General features: G+C 44.2%; 1 protein-coding gene across 2 annotated transcripts in view; it reads left to right on the forward strand.

Annotated features, from left to right (window-relative positions):
• Positions 1 to 2,513: 2,513 nt before the first annotated feature.
• The window catches only part of HTR2C (5-hydroxytryptamine receptor 2C), a 77,035-nt gene continuing 57,428 nt past the window's right edge, over positions 2,514 to 22,120 (forward strand). The window contains exon 1 of one of the 2 annotated variants that reach the window (XM_059859008.1): positions 2,514 to 2,826. The gene's annotated coding sequence lies outside the window, so the exon portion shown is untranslated. The remainder of the gene's footprint in view (positions 2,827 to 22,120) is intronic. The other variant, XM_059859010.1, reaches the window with a different exon arrangement.

The following is a 22,120-nucleotide window of genomic DNA, read 5'->3' on the forward strand; positions in this document are numbered from 1 at the left end:
TTCATTTTGCAAAAATGATCATGTTGCCTAAATAACACAGCATCTATGAAATCTTTCAGGACTGAGTTTGAACCTTCTGGAAGCCTGTCTGGCAGTGTCTCCCATTTTTCTGTGTGGCAAAAAGTGCTCCTGAGAGTGACAGGCTCTTTGTGCATTTCATACAGATGTTTCAACATCTTCCCTTGGTTTGTTCTCTGTATTGTGAGGTCTGAAGAGCTGAAAAACCTTTTCTGCTTTCTCTTTACACTGCTATGAAGCATTATGTGAATTGTTTTAGATTGTGCACTGCTGTTTAGGTTGGAATAGAGCATGTGTTTAATGTTTTCTTGGCCTCATTACATTTCATTCCCTGCTTCACGCATGGCCTGCCCTGTTAGTCCATAAATCTGATCTATTCTAATCACTGTAAATCCTCTCTTTCACCTGGCTGTGTGTCACCAGCAGCAGCAGGCACTTTGGGAATTGCTTTCCTGAGAGGTTATTTTACACCAGATAAAGGAGGAGCACTGTGCAGTGTGCAAGGCTGGGGGTTTCTCACTCCTTCAAGGCTCAGAGCAGCTGCTGCAGTCTGAGTCCTCTGCTCATGGGCTCATCTCAGCAGCTGTCACTGCTGGGAGGGTCACCAGCATGAGGGCCTTGCACAGCAAAGGCTTCACTGGGGTTTGTCATCTGTGTGCAGTGTAAATTACATCATGTTGGGTGGCCTGATAAAGCAGAGTTACCAGTTCAGAGTGACTTTTGTTGCAAAAAGGGCTTTTCAAAGACAGAAATTCTGTGGTTCTTGAAAGCAGATGGAGATGCAGAGTGAAGAACCTGCGTTGGATGGTCCATCACAGGATCCCCTTGAACACAAACACACTGTGCACATCCTCTGTGCCCCCTGCTTGGCTTCCTTCCCTTTGGAGAGCACTGATGGGCTGATATTTGGTATATGGGTGTGACAGTGGCTCTGTGGGTTAGCTGACATCAGTTACCTCAGTAATTTTCCCATTTTCCTTGCTCACAGATGTCAGTGCCCCCCCAAGCTCTTGCTCCCCTGCTGACCCTGCTTTGGGGCTGGTTTGGGGCAGACACTGCTGCAGCCAGCACACATCTGCTCCTGGCCTCCCCTGTGCTGCTGCTGCTGCTTTTCCTGCTCCTTCCCCCTCTCCTTCAGCCCTTCTGTGCTGTGCTAGATACCACAGGGGACTCCTGGGAAGAGATTTTTACCTTCTTGTGCTCCTGCCCAGCCTCTGCAAGGAGGCTTCCCTGGAGCTGCTCCAGCTCTGGGCTCTGTGTGGGGTGCAGGGGGAGTTTTGCCATTTTGTTTTCTTGGGCTGCAGTAGAGATGGTTTGGAGCAAGAGCTGCCCCGCTCCCAGAGTCTCAGGCTTTTCCCTGGCCTGGGCTCCCTTGCCTGTGGTGTTGTGTTCCCTGATCCCTGGAGGGGTTCCTGGCCACAGCTCACTCTTGCAGAAGGATGCCATCCACTCTCTTGGAAAAATGAGTTTAAGATTCATGAATAAGAAGACCACGATGAAATTTAAATACTCGTGTTTATTTTTCCTGAATCCCCCCGCCTTGTTTTTTATTTCCTTCTGATATTTCACTAATCAGGGAGAATGAGTAGGGATGGGAACATGCCAATTTTTGATTGGATTACTGAAGGGCAGTTTCCAAAGCCATGTGACACTACTACAGCAAGATTCAATTAGGATGCTTCATAGAGGCTTTAATTGATTAATGTATTTATTTGATTTTGTGAGGTTTAGTAGCTTTTTAATGATCTTTTGAATGTTTCTAGTTTTTAAATGACTCATATTACTTGTCTTTCTAGCCCAGGGGTGCTGCAACATCATGTGGCATGCTCTACTGGCTTTTTTCAGTCCACTGGTGACTGCTGAAGGTATAAATTCTCCCCGTTGCACAGAAATATGCCAGTGTATTCCCTTCTGCTAATTTTTCAGATGTGCTGCTTTAATTAACAAAGCTAATGGTTAGGGATCTGATTGCTCTGGTGACAGATTAAACCTTCCTGTATGGAGCTGGTTTGTTGTGTTTGCAGAGGAACCCTTCAAACCAGTGCAAGTTTGCTTCAGTGGAACCCAAAGAAGAAATTCAGGGATAAACCAGATTAAATAAACAAGAGAAGTGGAGTGGAGGAGAGTGGTGGGAGCTCTTGTTGGTGTTTGTGTGATGAAAGCTGCTTACACTTGGATATGTTAATTATGGGCAATTTTTCCTTGGTGTTGTGAGGTTTGAATTACTCAGAACTATGTTTAGTGATGAAATACTAAAACCAGAACAAATTCTGAGTAAGCCACAGCTGACCAAGCTGTCCAATTAATGGGATTTTGTCTAATGGACTGATTTAATTGGGACGTTTCAAACACACTCTAGAAAAGCCACAGGCATTTAAATTTCAAGGATAAACATTGTTTTCCATTCACCTCTCTCTCTCCATCTCTCTTCCCCAGAGGTCTCCCTGGCATGTGTGAGTCTCCTCCCTGGTGAGCAGCTCAGCCCAGTGCCACCCCAGGCCCTGAGTGCTTTGGGAAGAGCCCACTGAATTCCTGCTAGGAGAGCCCTGAGCCACAGGCACAGCAAACCTGCCCAGCTCATCACCAAACCTCCCCTGGAGCAGCTCAGAGGGGCTGAACTCCCTGTTCCTGCTGTGCTGCCAGACCCTGCTCCACGTGGAGGAGAGCTGAGTCTCCGTGGCTCTGCGAGATCCTCGCCCTGCTCACCTCTCCTGCTCCTGTCCCTGCCAGCACCACCACCCACCAGATGTGCAAGAGGCTGCAGAGAGCTCCCCTCCCTGAGCACAGGTGCTCTCTTTCCAGAAAAAAGTAAGTGCTGCTCAGCGAGAGCTGGGCCAGTGTGTAACTGTGTCTTCAGGGGAAGAAGCTGCTGCTCCTTGGGGGCAGGCAAGGGGAACAGGGCACTCCAGAATTCTGGCAGGGGCTGGGCTGGGGAAGTGCCAGTCCCAGCACACTGCTCCTAATTTGCCTGGCAAGGCAGCTCGCCCAGATGAAGCGAGATGTGGTGAAGCCAAAATTCTCTTCAGGAAGCTTTATTTAGTTTAAAATGCTTTGTTATCAAATACTGCTTCTGACTTCTTCTAACTTTAGACTCGGCTCAGTTCACCTCTGTTTTTATTTTAAATTCAGTGGTACTTTACACAAAGTGTTCTCATCAGCCAAGCCACGGCTGGATTTGTACACAGAGTAGTTTAGTGCTCATCTGTCTCATTTCTTTACTGTCCAAGATGAATCTCAGGGGACTGAAGCTCTGAACCAAGTGGCTTCAGGCTATTCATCTGGAAAACAGAGCCACTTAGGCCTTTGTAAAGAAAATAATTTAGTAATCAGTGCAAGAGGCCAGTCTCTAAGCTAACCCATTTGGAAAAATTGCCAGTGCAGTAACTACAGACATTTTATGACAATAATACTGATTATGTCCTTCCGTTATTGCCAGAATTTCTTCTTCTCTGCACCTTCAGGACCGAGTCGGTTTTGCACCAACTTCTGTGATCCTGTGCATTAGAAATGCTTTGTCATTTGAGATTGGTGCTGCAGAGCTGGACACTGAGCTGCTGACCAGTACAGGTGAAGCCACTGGGAAGTGAGGAAGACACTGCTGCCCTCCCAGCCCTGTCCATCCTCCCTGAGGAGCAGGGAGCACCCTGGTCTCTGCTCTCCTGTCCAAAGGGGAAGCAGGGGCAGTTTAGGGGGTGTTGGGCTGCAGCCCCTGCACACCCCAGGCTTCAGGGGTCTCTGGGATGGGATGGCACTGGTGTCCTAGCCTGCCCTCCAGCTGTGCCAATTCAGGGCATTCTCACCCAAACACAGGAGGTTAGCTCTCTTGTACTCTCTGTTCTGCTAATTAGATATGTGTGGTGAGTCTTAGAGCTTTAATGTAATTTCAGAGTTCAGGCCCTTATCTTAGAGGTTTTCCTTATTCTCTGTGCAAATGAGAAGATATTTGTGGTCCTGAGCACATTTAGCTGTGCTGTTTCTGCACCTTCCAGCCAGGAAGGATGTCCTGCAGTGCTGGATTTCAGCCAAACACAAAAGATACTGCTTTCCATTTTGAAAAATCCTTCTGGCAAATATGAAGTGTGGGGTGAAACACAGCATGAAATGAAGGGGAGACTGGTCTGTAGATATAAGGTTGATGCAAGGTATTGGCTGTATAGTTTATAGCTTTGCTTTTATTTGGATTGCCCATGGTTTGTAATATTTTGAAAGCTTAAGGATCAGGTTCCTCTCTCTGTGTGCTAGTGAGATATTCACTGCTCCCTATGAACAGTTACATGACATTTAGGGAAAATTCCTGCAGAGGTTTGCTGTCCTGGCTTTTCTGCTGTTGGCTGCTACATGGAAAAGATGTGGGGCTAAATTTCCCACCAAGTGGGAGCAGGGGGACAGGTAACATGTCTCCATTTCAAACCCAGCAATCTCCAGGCACCACTTCCCCCAGCAGCTCACAGCAAGGCAGTCCAGACTCAGCACACAGATCAAATCTACTGTTTTTCCATCTTGGTTTCATGTGGTAAAGGTTACTGCCAAGTTCAATTAAATACATGGAAAAATAAAAGGAGGAGCAGAAGTGATGTGCCTTGAGGCACAGAAGCCTTTATGGTGCCTCTCACAGGCTCAATTACATTGCTGGCAACTATTTTCAGCACTGTTTTTGAGCAATGTTAGTGAGGAGAGAGCAGAAAGAAAATAATTCGAAATTGATGTGCCCTAAAGGCTCATCTAGAAGATTTTCACTAGCTTCATAAAAGCTCTGTACACTTAACCTAAAAAAAATATAGCAAAATTATCTCCTTTTCATGGTCTTGTCTTTCATCTTCTTGTTTTTTGTTGTACTATCCTTGTCCCTTAAAATTCAGAGAAGTGTTTTGAAGTTTACATACCATAAAATCAGTAGTTATGGATCTTGAAGGGTGTTTTGAGCAGCACTTGAGCAGAAAGACAAGGTCTGCCCACAAGGTCAAGACTCCAGGGATGTCTCACTGGTGATTGGAGACTTGTGAAGTCTCAGACTGCTGCAGCACATCCTCCTCTGATGGGTGGGAATGATTTGTTGGGCTTTGACCAAAAATTAACAATAAAATAACTTTCTGATGGGGAGACAGAAAGCTTTAATATCACCAAACTTGTGGATTTTAACAGTGAAGAATTTTACTTTCGGAGAGGGAAACTATTTCCACGAAAAACCCATGGTTGCTGTCCAGCAGTAAAAATGCTGTGAAGAACAACACAAGCTGTTTCTGGGGGAAGCATTTCTCAGTGACAGCTGCAGAAGAATTGCTTTGTGCTTTTCTCAGGAGAGAAAACACCCGTGTGCTCCACGGGATCGTGCCCAGGCTTCACTGCCTGCCCTGCTGAGCACCTGGTGGGTGGAGGTGGGGATGTCCTGCTGTCAGTGTTCAAAGACCAAGAGGAGGAGAAGCCAGCTCCAGCTGGATTTTATACAGAGCTATTGGTTTCCAAAAGTGCCAGCAGATTTAAATGACTGCTGCAGTTGTCAACAAGTTCCCCCTTGCATATTCTGTAATGATTAAGGTCCTTAGAGGTTTTGGACTGCTTATGTTTCTGAGTGTAGCTGCAGATTGTGAACATAAGGGTTGCATCAAGGAATTTAAATAATTAATTGAAAGGCAGAGGTTCCTTTCCTTCTGTGCACTTTGGGTAGGAACATTCCTGCTGATTCCACATTTGAATCCCAGAATATTCTGAGTTGGGAGGGACCCACAAGGATCACTGTGCAGCCCTTCAGTGCATGGGCACACAGGGATCAAACCCAGGCTCTGACCAAGTGAGCTGTGCCTCTGTCCTCTTGTGCAGGAAAGGACAGCACAGTCAGGTATCTGGATGTGAACTGAAAACTTGTCAGTTTTTGCCCTTGACACACAGTTGCTCTCAGCAGCAGCTGGTGCCTTGCTGCTCCCAGCACCAGAGTGCTTTGTTTGATGACTTAATCAGCATGTTATTCTATTAGGAACCACTTGTGGGTTTCAATACAGATTTAGGATGATCGTTTTTGTAATTTAAAATAAAAAGGTAATTTCTTCAAATTCCAAACAGGCCCACGGTGAGACAGCCCATGTCCTGTTCCTGATGTGCTCTGAAACCAAGTCCAGGCAGGTTGTGTGCCTTGTCTGGGCAGGGCAGTGGCTTTGCTGTTGTTGGACCCAGTCATTCAGAGCATCAAGAAGCTACAGATTGATGGTGGGCCCAGTGTTTACAGAGCTTTATTTCTGAAAAAGAGACAGAAGTGTGGGTCCTTCTGCTCCATTACAAAGACTGTTGCTTTTTATGCTGAGCAGAGATGTACTTGTTTTTCTGTTCCCCCTCTGGAATTAATGGAAACTCTTTAATGCTCTTTGAATTAAAAGCTTCTTCTCCATATATTTTTATGATATTGCAAGAAGCCTTGTCTGGTACATTCCAGAAGAGACTTTTCCACCAAATTTACCTTCTGTTGTTCTTGATTCTAGCTGGTATTAGACACTTCAACAGATCCAGTATATTCAGGTTTTTTGGGCAATATAAAAAGGTACATTTCACGTTATTGACCTTTGATTTGGGAGTGGATGTGGGTTAGGTTACATCTTACATTTTCTTTCAAAAAGGATTGCAGTTTTTTCTTTTTGCAAAAATTCAGTTGCAACAAAGTGAAGATCAGTTTTTCATGTGACCTGACCTTTTATTACTTGGGCTTCCTTCTAACCTTGTTCTCAGTGGTTTTTTATGGCCACAATTTCCCTGTGCTTAGAGTGCATGGGACAAACCCATTCTGCTTATTCTGAAGACCTTGAGAGCAAGCTTGCTTTGCAGGAGACTCAGGAGTGCTAACAGTTGGTTTCCAATCCTGCATGTGCAGTTTAAGCATTAATCTAGCTGTTAGACTGCCCTAAAGCTGCAGCTTTAATCAGGAGTTAATCAGTAATTCTGTCTTTCACAAACTTTTGTAAGTTTACAGAGTTATAGAGCTTTCTCTGGCAAATAAATTTCTTGATCTTGTTAACAAGCTAAACCAGAAGCTTAAAGCTGACAAAAACACAGTGCTGTTGCTTGGATTTTGATTTTATTTTCAATTTCTAGGATCTGATCATAGCATGGTTCCTCAGTTTGCAGGCAAGGACATGGATGAATTTCATCCACAGCCCCAGGTTTGCTCCAGCCTCTCCTGGGGAGACTGGGTGTTCCCAGACAGTCATGTTCTTTTTCTCCTTACTTTTCTCCCTAGTATCTTCCTAACTAGGAATGCCCAATTGCCTCTTAATTGGCTTCTTTCTTTTAATTGACCATCTCTCCTTCTGGATGGCAGCCAGTGCTGACCTTCTTTCTCTGCTGGAGATGCACATGGTTGTAGCTTGTTTGAGAACAAGCTGTTAAAAAGAAAAAAAGAGTAAAAAGAAAGAAATTCTAGTTTTTCTGGCTTGTGGGTAAGCAGGATCTTAAATGCTGCAATTTGCTTCACAACTCCCTTTAATGAGCAGGAGGGGGCACCTACCCATTTTCTTTAGCTTTGCAACTCGAATCTATCCCATATGGACAGAAATGTAAGTAGTTTTTCCTAATGTCTACTTTTCTGTGCTGATTTTAATACTTCCTGGGCAGGTCAATCAGTAATTTTAAGTGCAAAGTGTGATTATCACCTGTGATCACATAGCAGAGCTCGCCCAAGGCTGTGTTTTGAGCTGAAGCCAGGGTGTGCTTGCTGTCCCTTGAGAGATGTTTCTTTCAGCTCACTGCTTAGCAGACCTTTCCAGAGGCTTTTCCTGGTTTATTCTTGGCTTCTCCTGACACCCACAAATGACTGCAGGAAGATGGGTTATCTGCATTGCATAAGAGCTGTCAGCCAGCAGGGCTCCCTCCCCTCCCTGTGCCCACCCAGCAGCAGAGCAGCCGACCCTCACCAGATCCACTCCCAGGGATCAGTGACTCAGTGCTCTGAAAACCTGTGGGGGATTCTTCCCTAAGAGCACCAATGTATTAATGTCAGCCAAAAAAGAAAAGGCTTCTGCTCCTGAGAGTTATTTCTGTCCATTTGGCAATGTGCCCTCTTCCTCAATTGAGCACCACAGAGCCCTGGCGTTCCAGCAGATCTGAGGCTGCTCAGACCAGGTATGGAATAAAAGCTACTGGATTAAAGAAGATGTGTGACCACACAAAAGGACTTAGGTGCTTATGGAGATGGCTGCTGCAATCTATTCTTAAACACACTGATTTTATAACTGGTACTTGGAACAGCCTGGAGAGGCTGGGAGCATGTTCTCCCTGTCTGAGCTCTTGCTGGGTTTAGGAGATACTCTGAGTGTGCTCAGGGTTCATGCCTTGCCATTCTGCATGGCAGCAGGAGGCATCAGGAGGCCAAAGCAGCTGATAGCTTCAAGAGTAAGGACATTAGAAAGCAGTTTGCTATTGTAATGGGAAGGCAGTAAGGGCCCTATCTTCAGACCTTGTACAATGTCCTTGGGTTGGCGTTGTGAAAGTGTGAGGTGACACCTGCAGGGATTTCACAGGGTTATTTTGGCTTTGGATTGCTGGTGGCCCCAAACCAGGTCAAGCCTATTGTCACTGGCCTGGGCAGTGGCTCAGGGGCCATCACAGAGCAGAGATTTGGCTGAAATTGTGCAGATAAAATAGCAGTGTTTATGTCACTATCCATCACCCAGCACAATTCTTTGCCTCGCTCTCAGACCAGTGAGGTTTTCTTATCAAATCCTTGTTGCCATTGTTGTGTTGTGTAGGAATTAAGATAGGACTCCTGAACTAGGGACAGACAACTTCCTACAACATTTGCCATGGCAACACCTGTACTGGTATAAAGAGTGCTCAGTACTTAGGACTGTGTTTAATATCCTGCTCAGTGACCTTTTTAAGAGAGCTGGAAGTGCTAATGGCAGGGTAGTCTGTGAAAGGATATGTGCTTTTAATCAGCTTCCCAATGGTAAGATAATAAAAGCAATAATCCTTTCAGGATTCTGCTTCTGTGATCTCTATCTCGATTTTCCAAGGTCACTAAAGGAGTAAGTAGAAGGGAAGATAAGGGAAGATAAGCTTCCAAGGAGTGGAATTGTAGAGAAGTGAAAACCATGACTCCCACCAGATTGTTCTGCTTCCAGCTCACAGTGAGGCAGTCAAACCATGCAGAGAACAGACCCAGTGGTTTCACAGGGCACAGCAAATTTCCAGTGCAGCATGAACTTCAGCTTGTGGTCCCAAGCACTATCTGATACTTTTAGACTGAGAATTTGGACTTTTAAACAAACTATTTGGCTTGAAGGAGGGGAGGAAATTATTTTTATAGTTGATGGCTCTGCTTTGGTTTGGCTTCAATAAGTTTTTTTAGTTTCTTTAAAACCTCAACAGAAAACACTCCACTTACCCCAGAAAACTATCATCTGCTGCAGGTAAACAGAAAACCTCTCAACCATTCTTGGTGAATTTTTTTTAACATAATAGGTTGGATGCAGTAGCAAAAAGGTATCATTTAAATATCCAAAATTGTTTCTGTTCTCATCTGTGGTGAGCTCCACCCCTCAGTAGCAGCAATCCATTTTCCCTTGACTTCTTTAGGCTCTGTGTACAAGAGCCCAACCAGGCTCCTTCCAGTGGTGCCCAGTGACAGGACAAGGGCAATGGGCACAAACTGAGACACAGGGAGATCCATCAGAACAGCAGGAAAAGTTCTCTGAGAGTGACAGAGCACTGGAGCAGGCTGCCCAGAGAGATGGTGGAGTCTCCTTCGGAGAGACCCAAACTGCCAGGGTGCACTCCTGTGCAACCTGCTCTGTGTGAACCAGCCTGAGCAGGGGGGCTGGACTTGAGGATCTCCAGAGGTCCCTCCAATACCAGCCACTCTGTCATTTTGTGACCAAGCAGCAAATTTTATTCTTCTGCATTAAAAAAATGCACTGCATTTTTGTCCAGACCTTGATTTTTCTTTCTTTATTGCTGATTTAAGTAAAACAAGCAAGTCCTGGCACACTAAATAATTATTTACTGTAGGTGTTTAGGTTAGTGAAAAGATGCAGCAATGTCCCAGTTTGTAGTACTGGGTTTATTTTGGTTCCAAAGCCCAGGACTGCCTTTCCAGCAGAACTCTTGTCCATGTTCTGTTCTCACCCAGCTGATGTGGGGCTCTGCAGGCAGTGGAAGGGCTCCCTGTGATGGGCAGGGTGTGCAGGAGGCCAGCCTTGGCCTGGGCTGGTGGAAGGGCTCCCTGTGATGGGCAGGGTGTGCAGGAGGCCAGCCTTGGCCTGGGCTGGTGGAAGGGCTCCCTGTGGTGGGCAGGGTGTGCAGGAGGCCAGCCTTGGCCCACACGTGCAGAGGTGATGCAGACATGGGGATTCTGGGCAGCAGGATTAAACAGTACTTTCACATGCCAGAAGAAACCTTGGCATCTAATTGGAACTTGTCACACCAAATCAACCACAAAATTTAATCCCTTATGATTCCAATCTTTGTCTTTGATTTGCTGGTATTTTTTTCTCTCTGGAGCATTACTGTCTGTGTTGAAGCCTGGTTTTATTGCATACTGTGGCACAGTAATGATTTTTTTTTTTGGTGTACCATGCTGTGAACATCCAAGCCAAATTGTTGACAGTCTTAATGTGTTTTGGAGCAAATGCATTTCCTGAGGTACAATGTGTTCCACCTTATCCTTCAGTTAATACATCAATTCTTCTGCCTCAGGCAGAGATTGTTAGGCTCGTGTCTCTTGGTTGTTGCTTTTAATTTGAATTCAGTTATGGACATTGAAGAAAGTGCCTCAGACATTACAATTGCTTTAAATTCACAACAGAAATGGTCCATGAGCCATCAGTTTTCAGACATTCACACTGAATGCTGAAATTCAGGCGTCTAGCTGAGACTGTGCCAGGCAGCTGTGGAGTATTGCACAGACAGCAGTGATATTCAGGTTATATTGCAGTTGAATAAGATGGGTTGAGCTCCTCTGCTCAGTTAACTGCATAGCATTTAGATGGTCTTAAAAGGAAGGGTCCTCTTCAGGTTCCCCTGCTCATGGCTCTGTGCTCCCAGCACTTCTCCTGCATTGGTTTTTGCCTTCAGTGAATCCATTAGTGACTGTTTCAACTCATTAATTAGCTGGGATATTTCCCAGCTGAGGAAAAAAAGCAAAATAAAGACAAAAAAAGGGGAAAAAAACCCCTGGGCTATTGAGCTGATACAGCTCATTCCAAAGTGCTGAAGTTCAGGCATGATGAATTTCCAGTCCAAAACCTGCCCAAAATCATGTTTTCCCTCGGGTGTCTGATGGAACAGCACTAAAGCATGAAAGTTCTGTGAAATAGTCATGACTGTCTTGGTTTTACCATCTCCCTCTGTCTTTCTGTTACTGCTTCTAGTCTGACAAGCAGAGGGGTTGCCAAAGAGTTCCAGTTTGATAGAAGGGTGAGCTTTGCTCTTGTGGCTGAGCTAAAAGAGTGAAAACCTTGAGCACATGCAGTCCAGGCTTTCTGGAGTGAGAATCCAGGACTGAACCCAGCTGGGCTATTGTGTCAGCTCTATTGCTTCTCCCTGATTTTATTTCCAAGATATCAGGTCTTGATTTATCTGCTTGTAAACTGAACATAAGTATGTTTACATGTTGTACAGATGTGTGTGTCTGAAAAGCTGTTTGAGAGCCTGAGATAATAGACAAGCTGTGTAAGAACTTGTAATGAAGGAATCATGCTAAATTACCTGTTAGGCTTTCTGTAAGAGTTTTCCTGTGAATATACCCATGTACTGGTGTTGTAAAGATACTTTGAGATATAGTCTGGTGAATTAGTTCAGCTGAAGAAAGAACATGTCTAAAATGAAGTCCCATTTCTCTCTGTATCTAACACAAGCTGATTTCTAAGATGCAAAGCCAAAAGAAACCCAGGTTTTGGTGTTCTCCATTTTGCTCTTTCTTTCCCATCCAATTTGACAGCTTGCATAGCTCCTGCCACTGGCCAGGTATGAAAGTGGAAAGTTGGCTGTGGTAGTCACAGGACACCTTCAAGCCTGGCTTAAAGCAAGGCTTGCTGAGGATTTTGTGGGGAGGCTTCTCTACCATGACCCTGCACCCGCTGTGAAGTTGACCAGAGCTGCCCTGGCCCTGTTGGATAGGTCCTGGGGCTGGTGAAAATCCATCAGTGCCATTAGGATGTGGAGCTGAGCTGATTAGTCATGCTGATTTACAGCAATGACTAATGGCTGGTGAACTTCTGGGTGCAATCTGAATTTTGGGCAAAGCTGTTTGCTCTGTGGCACTTCCCTGGGTTTGAATATGATTGAAAGAGAGTGGCCTTTTATCTGTAGGTGAAGCAATTTTTGGCTGCCCTCTGACAGCTTCTCACAAGGATACTGGGACTTGAGACAAACATGAATCAATTGGCTTCTGAGAAAAATTCTGAGAACTGGCTCTCTGCCACTCTGCCTGGAAATGGGACAAAAGTAATATCATTGCTCCATTCTCTTTCACTTTGCTGAAAATTTTTCTGGCCAAAATCTTCAGGCTAGAAAAACAATCCACAAAACCAAAAAAAAAAAGCAAAAAAAAACCCCTCAGCAATGTGGTTTTGTTGTCAAAAATGACAACAGGATTCAGGGTGACTGAAAAAACCTCAGTACTTGGCTTTCCTTGGAGATCTGAAGCGGAGGAATATGGATTGAACAGTCAAGTGCTGATCTGTGAAGAGCAGGTGGTGTGATTTTTGCCTCGGGAGGAAATGGTGGTGGGCTGGGAGTGGAGCAGAGCAGGGCTGGGACTCGGGAACAGCTCACAGCCGGCAGCTTCACTCCCCATCACACCCCCAGAACCTCCTGACCCGGGAAACCCGGGCTTCAGGGAAGGTGTTGCTTCAAGGATGTGGTTTCAGGTTATTTAGTCTGTGAAAATTCAGTGTGTGAAGGAGGGGAAGGGCCAGGGCAGGTGAGGAATGAAGCAGGAGTCTGGGGAAACTCTCCCCAGTGGCTGAGGGCTGGGGCTGCACCTGCAGGCAGCAGAGGTTATTCTTTGGCAGAGCAGAAGATAATTTATTTTAATGATACAAGCACACTTTCAAAAAGCTTTAACAAGTTCTCAGAATCTAATCAAGGATGTTTGTGCAGTCAGCAGTGGGGCAGAGCCCTTCCTGGAGCTGCTGTGACACGTGGGGCAGGGTCACCTGCTGGGCTCTGATGTCGAAGCTGTGACATTCCCTCTGGAGTGAACCTCTGGCAGCTGAAGCTCTGTGCATCTTTCAGCACCCCAAATTTTGTCCAATTTATTGACAGGATTAATATATTCATATTTCATAGCATTTTTGAAGACACTGAACCAGGCTTGTTTCAGTGTTATCACTGGAACGTAAAAATGCATTTTCAGGGACTTTTATTCTCACTAGCACGTTTTTATTTTTCCATTCTTGTTTAATTCATTTTGGATACCTCTAGAATTAAGTATGTTCTTGCCAGTTTAAAATCACTTATTAATAATATATTTGGCCCTTGAACAGAGATTAAATGTTATTGTATTATTTACTTTAAGGCAGCTTAAAAATGTTAATTGTGAGAAAATTCTGCCTCAAGTAACTAAGGCTGTAATTCTAAATGAAACTGATTTAGCTGATCTCATAAATAATTAGTGAAATTGTAAATCAGATAGATGCTGATTTATTAGCATCTGGTTTTAGATTGTGAATGTAAGAAAATATGAATGGGAAGAGGATGCTGGAAGTGTATCTGTTGGTAAGTAATAATTAGAGAGGGTAAAAGAAATTTATTCAAGATTTAAGATGTCCTTAGCTGACATTATTCAATTTTTTCCCACAGTGAAACAGTGCTAGGGAAAGATTTCCATTGTTGTAAAATGAAAGTGGGGGTCATCAAAACTGCTTTAGGACCATGAATTTATTGAATTATCTTAGATAAATCAGTAACTTGTGTTGAATAAGAAAAAAATAAATTTCTTGATTATTCTCTGGATTTTCATCTGGGATTTTGGGGATTGCATCGTAGAACTGGTGAGAGCAAGATGAGGTAAATGAATTGAAACACAGCAAAAACTGAAGGAAAAGCTTGCCCCACCCACTGCAGGGAAGAAACTTCATACCAGCATTAATTCCTCTTAGTTTGGTATCTCAAACACAGCACACCCCGTGGTTGTGCAGCTGCTTGGTGTGAGCTGATAGATGCTGCCACTCTTCTTCCACATGCAGGGTTTTCTTCGTGGTGTTTGTGGGCAGCTGGTTATTGCATTTGCTGGGAGGCAGGAATATGAATCTGACTCCATCTTCTCAGAAGGTTAATTTATTACTTTATAATACTATATTATATTAAAGAATACTACACTGTGCTAAAGAATACAGAAAGGATACTTACAGAATGCTGAAAAGATAAACATGAAAACTCGTGACTCTTCCCAGAGTCCTGACACAGCTGGGCCCTGATTGGCCAAAGAGTCAAAACAACTCACAGGAGAAATCAATCAAGCAATCACCTGTGGGTGAACAATCTCCAAACACATTCCACATGTGAGCACAGCACAGGAGAAGCAAATGAGATAAGATTTGTTTTCCTTTTCTCTGAGGCTTCTCAGCTTCCCAGGAGAAAAATCCTGGGCGAAGGGATTTTTCCAGAGAATGTGAATGCTCCAGCTGGTGATGTGGCTTCTGATCCTCACTTTTAATGCTGAAAATGCATTAAGTACTTTCTTCATCTCGCTCTGCGTGGCAGAGTTACCTCAAGGCTAAGAGCTCTCTCTGTCCTTGGCTCTTGAGCCCTTTGTTGTGTTTTCTCTCCCCTGTCCAGCTGCAGAGGGAGAGATGGAGAAGCTCTGGAGGACGTCTGGCATCCAGCCAGGGCCAGCCCACTGCAGCTTGATCTGTGAAGGGCAGGAATGACAGGATCCATGGCATTGTGTGCCTGGCAGGGGTCAGTTTGTGCTACAAAAATGTCTGGGATTCTGACATGAAACACCAGAAAAAATCCCTTTGCTGTAATAATTTTTTAAAAGTGTTGGATCTGAAAGAGACCCCTTCAAATCAGCACCTCTGTGGTTTTCACAGAGCCCCTCTTCCACACTTAGAGAGCAGAGAAGGGTGTTGCTCATCTGTTTGGAAACTTTATTCTCATTCCTGGCAGTGGGGTGTGTCCCCAGGTATTTCAAGTCGTCCCCACCTTCTCTGCACCCCAAAAAGGTTTTATCCCCACAGTGATTATTCTGTTCTCTGAGCTGCCTTTTGGTGAGCAAGCAGAGATGTGTGCATGGGCAAGAACTGAGCTTTAGGTGCCACATCAGACTTTGGGCAAGCTGAGATGAGTGCACTGAGCCTCTGAGACCAAGCTGGAGGTGAGGGATTGCAGGTTGCTGAGCTGAGAACTCAGTAATTCATCCTGAAAAGTCCTTGGAAAAAAGTGTCAGAGACACCATTGACTTAAGATCTGTGGGAAGCTGTTTTTAGCTCTTGCTCATGATGTTGGCATAAGCTACAGATGGCTGAGTTTTTGTCCTCTGCTTTGTATCTAGTATGCAATGAATACTCTGCTCAGCCTGTAGTGAGACAGTGCTGTCATTGCAATGATTCATCACCTCACTATTGCTCTCTACATGATTTGTCAACCCAAACCCAACTTTAAGAGAATGCCCAGTAGGTTTACAGGATAGGAAAAATACTCAATAAAGAAATGAGCTCTGTAGATAATTAGAGATTGTGCTCATGGCTAATATGTTATGGAAATGGCCAGTTCTGTAAATATATGGCTAAAATTCAGAAGAACTGAAAGGTAAATTAACAAATAGTAATGGTCTGACCATTCAATTTGCCCCAGTGTAGCCCCTGAATCTCTGTGAGCAAATGTTTATGAGCAGAATTAGCCCTTTTGGCTATGCAGTCTATGCACTGTGTACCTGCTTCCATTTGCAGTAAATTTGCACCAACCCTCTGTATTACAGCACTGTACACACCAATAAATCCATGCCTGGGTCTTCAGGCTGCTTGGTATTGCACAGTGTAGCTTGGTGCAGAGGCCAAACTTCAGACTAGCTCTTCAAAAAGTGACCCAACAAGTGAACTGCAAAGCTGTGCTCAAGTTCTGCAGTTGTGGTTTTGAAGAGCAAAGTCCCAGCTCTCTCCTTCTCTCTTTACTTTTTCAGTACCCTCATTGAAAAACTGGGAATGTTTGGAAAAACTCAGGCTGGGCATGCTTCCTTCCTTAAGGGTTTTCTTTTTTTAGTTGGCCCTTTTAAGAGTAACTAAATGCATCATAGTATACTTTCAATAGCCCTCTAAAAGAAATCTAATCTTTCTTTTGCCCTTCTTGCAATGTAGGTGGCCTTTATCATGTTTTTCAACACACTCAAGAAAAAAATATTCACAAAGTTTCAGAAATTGGAAGTAATGTGGGCTTTTATTTTGCTGCTTCCTTCCTGCTCCCATCCTATCTGAAAATCAAGAGATGAAAAAAACCCCACACTTTCCAATTTGAGACATTTATTTTGTAGCTACCAGAAAAGGGACCCTGCCAGGTCATGATTTTCTTCACATGATTCACACAAGTCGGTTTCCCTGGCTGAGTGTTCTCGAGGATGATCTCTCTGTAGCAGAAAAGCCTCAATTATTGCTTTCAGCAGAGGTTAAACAAGTTGCCATCTCGAGCAGCTTGGAGGTAGTAAACTGCTCGGAGTGGAGCTGAGCTCCAGCGCGCATCCCACGCGAGGCGCTGGCCCTGGGTGCACACAAACTGTGAGCTGTGCTCCCTGTGCTCCAGGGACCATTCAGTTAGGAAACATTTCTCTTTGTACAAAAACTTTGTGGGTGATATGTGCCAGAATGACACATGGATTGGCGCATTTTTGGGGCTCTGATATGTTCTGTTTGCCAGGGAAAGCATCGCTTGCAGGCGGAGTGACAGCCCGTGCACCTTGGGAACCAGTGTGTGTAATCCCTGTGCCACCACAGGAGGAGGCTCCCAGAAAGGCAGCCCCAAATCTGTGCAAGTTAAATAAACCCTTGGGAAGTTCAGAGGACTCTCAGTTGAACCATAACTAAGGGCAACACGTTGAAAAATAAAATTATCAGGTAATTATTAGAGAACAATAACATTGTTAGGCTGATTGGGCTATGCACCAAAGGGCTGTCAATCAGACTTGTTATGAAAAGCAGAGCATTTAGAGGCTGTCAATCATACCTGTTTGTAAAAGCCAAAGGACTTCAGAAATCGTTAAGCCTGAATTTACCAACTGCAGGAATAACAAAGCAGCCGAGTCTCACGCAAGCCGATATTACCGAGATTTGTGTAGAAGCTCTTGCGTAAGTTTATGCCTTTATTCACCTGAAAATATCTCATGGCACTGGCAATTGGGAAAGGTTTCTTTCTTCTGCTAGCTACTTTATAGCACTGATTGTGGTTGGGGTATTTGGGGTTTTTTTTAAGGCTGCTGAAGTGTGTCAAATCTCATAACAAAAATTGACTTTTGTTACATTCCTTTGCTGTGAAGCAAAAATGTCTGAGTTAGCATCCAAATAGCAGAGAGCTGGTGCTGGAGCCTTTCAGCTTCTTGAGGTTCACACATTACTGCATATCCAAAACGCTGTAGCAAATACCAGCTGGAGAATTTAAAAGGATTCTGGAAATCCTTAACATGGAGGTACTCACCCATAAATGTTGTGGGAAATTGCCTGACAAAGACCTGTAGAAACTTTACTTTTGAGAAAAGCCTGGAATGTACATACCCACCTGATTTCAACCAAAAGTAGAAGTTAGCTGTGTGTGTGTATGCATATTGCTTCCCTTTCCCCCTTCCCCCTCCCCTCCCCTCCCCTCCCTTCCCCTTTTAAACTCAATTTGTGGAGTTTTTGGGAGGAAGTAGCTTTCTGAAGATACATTTCTGCATTTGAAAGGCTGTACTGTGCATCACCCCACTGTGCCCTGGATTTGGAACTCATCTCATTTTATAACCAAGGCCAGGTGCAAGCATGTCTGTGTGTTCAGTGTTTACAACACTGCTTGAAAACTTGTTTCTTACTGAATAAATCATGGGTTCCTACTGCTATGAAAGGTTTCCATCAAGGAATCTGTAGTTTGGGTTTATCTCAGAACCCCTAGGGCTTTCTGCTGGTTTCTTGCTGCTCTGGGCCCTGTGGGAGCCCCAGCATGAATAATTGTGCCATTAAACACTACCTAGGCATGAAGTTTTTTATTTATTTTTTCTCATATCGAGAGCTTCATGTCACCAGACCCAGCATCAGGAGCTGGGTGCTAATACCCTCCACCCTTGCCAGGAGTTATTATTGAAATTTTAACCTTGGTGTCCTGTATTGGGCACTTTATTGATCCTGGAGGGAGGGAAGGAGGAGAACAAGCAGGGAGGAGTCCCTGCTCATGGCTTGACTGTCTTAAACAGATGTAGAAAGGAAAGGAAAAGAGGAAAAGCTGCTCAAAGCCATCTGGTGATCTGATGGCAGCCCCAGGGGCAGGAACAACAGCTCTGCAACATTCAGAGGAGTTCTTAGGTGGACGTGGCCCACGCCACCTCCCCAGTGCAATGGAAGCTCCTCAGAGCAAGGCAGGAGCTGCACTCACACAATGGGTAGTTAATTCAGTCAGTTATTAATGCAAATGTTAATAATTGAGCTCAAGTGGTTAATGAGTTTCTAGAGAAAAGATCAAATTATACTCTTCAGATGCGGAGTTAGAATTCTGCCTAATTAGAAGAAATATGTTTTTCCCGTGAGGGGCAGTTGCTGAAGTGACAGTTTGGAGTCTGTTGTGACAGCATTTGCAGAGATGGGTTCCAGCCAAAGAACAGAGCTTTTTTAGTATCTCTGATAGCATAGTAGTTTCTTTTGGAGGCATAATTATGTTGCATTCTTTGCAGAGTTCATTAGGGAAAGAAAAACAAAGAACTTGTGTTCCATGTGGTTGATGTTCACACATTTTTATCTTAGTGTGATAGAAGAAGCTGTTGGATCCTGAGAGTAACATGGTGTCTCTCTCTTTCACTGCTAGCCTAATACTCAACCAGTGCTAGATGGAAACAGCTCTTCTAGCCCACAGCTGTTTTTTCAGGAGTCCATCTTTTTTTTTTTCTGAGTGAAATCTCAGAATGTGTAAAAATGTTTGAAGGCTTATGTAAACTAGAAGGAAGTTTGTGGAACTATTCCCAAGCAGCTACAGTAATAATTATTTCCTTCCTTCCTTCCATCTTAGGATTTGCAAGCAAATGTGGTGAGCAAATCTGTGAGTGAGATGCTGGAGGGGCACTGGCACCCCTGAAACACAGCCTGGGCCAGGGTCCAGAGGAAAGTGATGTGCAAGAGCTGCTCCTTTTCTGACTCTTGTCTTATGAAATCTTCTGAACCTGGGACATTTACTGCAGAGATTTTATGAGGTAATTTCTTAGAAAAGCCCAGCCAAACCTCCCTGCAGCTCCCTGTTGGTTTATTCACACTTGCAGAAGCCTTTTCCTCTGCCTAGGGCAAAAAGAAACTCTTCCTGCTGCAGAGGCTGGAGAACTCACCAAAACTAGGTACAGCCCTCCAAATCTTCTAGAGAAACATAATGTGGGTTTAGTCACTTGGTAGGGCTGCTCCAACCCTTCCAGGCAATTTGCAGCATCCTCCCTGTAACTGAGGAAACTTTTGCAGCATGTGGGAACACACTGGAAGTATTCCCCTGTTAAGTGTATTTTCTGTCTGTAACTCTAAGCCATGAGCTGTGAAGATAAATTATAGCAGCTGTGCCACATTTGTTTTGGAAGGAACCTGGTGTTACCCCAGGATACAGCTGTCACTGGGAAAAGGAAGGGTGGAAGTTACTTTTTAAAAGTCATGTAGGAAAATGGTGCTCAGCATTGAATTCTTCCCAAACCCTCCTCCAGCTGGAAAGGTCCTTACACAAACAGCAGGGATTTGAGGCAGAGATTGTGATAAGAAAAATGACCCAAACCCAGAAGTCTACTGTTATTCTCATTCCTTTTTATTTTCCTTTAGCCCTTAAATTTTTTTTAACAAATAAATTGTTACTGAGTTATTTATTAATGGCAAGTGGATTTAGATCAAAAGTATGCATGGATTATATATATATTGGTGGAAATATATTTACATACATGTACAGAAAACTTATTACCTTCCAGCCTGAGCTGGATGATGATACATTGGGAAGAAATCTTAGTTTGACATGGCAAAGTGTTCTGGTAGGGCAGGCAGGCTCTGTTCTTAGATCACAAAACACAGTGCAGAGCTTGGTACTCTGTGAAAAACCTCAAAAGCACCAAAGGGGAAAAAAAACCCCAACAAACCAACTCCTAAAAGAATGGATATCCTGGCAGGAGGAATGGCAGAGCTCAGGAATTCCCTGGTGGTTTGTTGCTGTCACTGAATCAGCTCTGCAGGTAAGGCACAGTGATGCATGGCAGGAAGAGAGGAAGGTGGTTAAGTGCTCAGCTCTTGTTACTCAAAAATCAGGCTAAAGCTGATAAAAATCAGCACACCAGGCACACAGGGGTAGGCATGGCTTTGCTTTTGATGGCTCTCTGTGAGGTACACCACAGCAAAGGTGCTTCTTTTTACTGCATTGATAAAGAAATTTTCTGAACAGTATTTATCTAAGAAAATATTTGTTGAATTCTTTCAAGTCCTTCTCTTGTCCAGAATTGTTCAGGATTATAGCTTTGCTCATGTATTCTTTGGGTACAGTTTGTGTCATTGAGGGCCTCCTATTTTCTGACTTCACAGAGAATGTCAGAAAAATGATCATGCAATCAGGAGCTGACCTCGGGAGAAGTGTGATCAGGAGGTGCCTGCTGGGGTGAAATAGTGCAGGGCTGTTATTTGTCAGTGCAGCACTGGGGGTCCCAAAGCACAGCTTGGGACTGGGGGGTTGCCTTTTTTCCTGTGTGTCTCTAGTTTTTATTTTGGCCTCTTTAATTTCTGTTATGATGCTGGCAGCAGAGATGAATTTATTCTCCAAAGTGGTTCTAACCTGAGGTGATCTCACTAGCAAGGAAATGTTCAGCTGGCTGCTGACACAACATCTGTGGGCAAAAGGCTGGTGAAAGATCAAACACATTCCTCTTTTAGGAGCTATAACCTGTGGTTTTACTCAGGCTCTGTGGACTTTGGCTCATATAAGGTTTCTGTTATGCTTTTTAAATATTAAAACAAAAGGAAAAAAAGTGTTCTGGATGTGGAGCTTTAAACAAATCTCTCATTGAAGTTGCTGAGTGCAAAGTCACTGGCCTTAAGATAACTTTAAGAACATGAGTCAAGTGCCCAAGATGAGAAAATCCAGAAGACAACACACCCTGCTTTTATATATATATTTTTTGCTTTCTGTTTCTGAAGCCTTTAGGAGGTGTATTTTTCTTGTTTTTGTCTGCAGCCCTGAGACCTTCTGCCTCAAAGGATTGGAATTTAAAAACCCAAGACACAAGACACTAAAAGACTTGCAAGGAAAACCTATGGCAGTTTGCAGTACTGGACCAGTTTCATTTCTCCCAAAGTAACATGAAAGCAGGGATGGAATAACTCACACTGCCATTACTTCTCATAGCTGGTCTGGGCTTTTGCAGCTTTAAAGAAAGGAAGTAAAAAAAAAAAAATTGGTATTAAATAGTAGCAAGTGGAAGCAAGAAGTATTTCAAGTTGTTTACAAGAATTCCTTATAATCTTTAAAAAATGTTATGATTGAAGTTCAGCCTTGTCCTGTATTTCAGTCATTTCTGTAAAAACAGCTTATTCTGGGTTTTTCCTCTTTTCTGTGAGGGGCTATCTCTGTTTCCCTCCTGGGGGAAGGCAGAATGGAGCGTTTGGCTTTGATGTCAGCTCTTGCTTTTCCTTGGTCTTTATTCTTATGTTTTTAAAGAAGTGTATTATTGTAACAAGCAGACCACCAAAACAGCTCTACTTCTCAAGGAATAAACCTTGTTTTCCCAGCTTTTCCCAGCCCTGCCCTCCCAGCTGTGGCTGTGCAGCCTCCCAGCCCTTCTGGAGCAGGGTGAGGAGTGTCCCTGAGCTCTCAGGGTGGCTGGTTCTGTCTCAGCCTGCACAGATCTCTCTGCTGGCTCTGGGTGGGGAGTGCAGCCCCTGGGTTCTGAATGAGCCCTGGGCTCCCATTCAGAGCTGGGGCTCGTGTTTCAGGGCTCTGC

Source organism: Haemorhous mexicanus, chromosome 14, assembly GCF_027477595.1.
Source record: "Haemorhous mexicanus isolate bHaeMex1 chromosome 14, bHaeMex1.pri, whole genome shotgun sequence".
Classification (NCBI taxonomy): Eukaryota; Metazoa; Chordata; class Aves; order Passeriformes; family Fringillidae; genus Haemorhous; species Haemorhous mexicanus.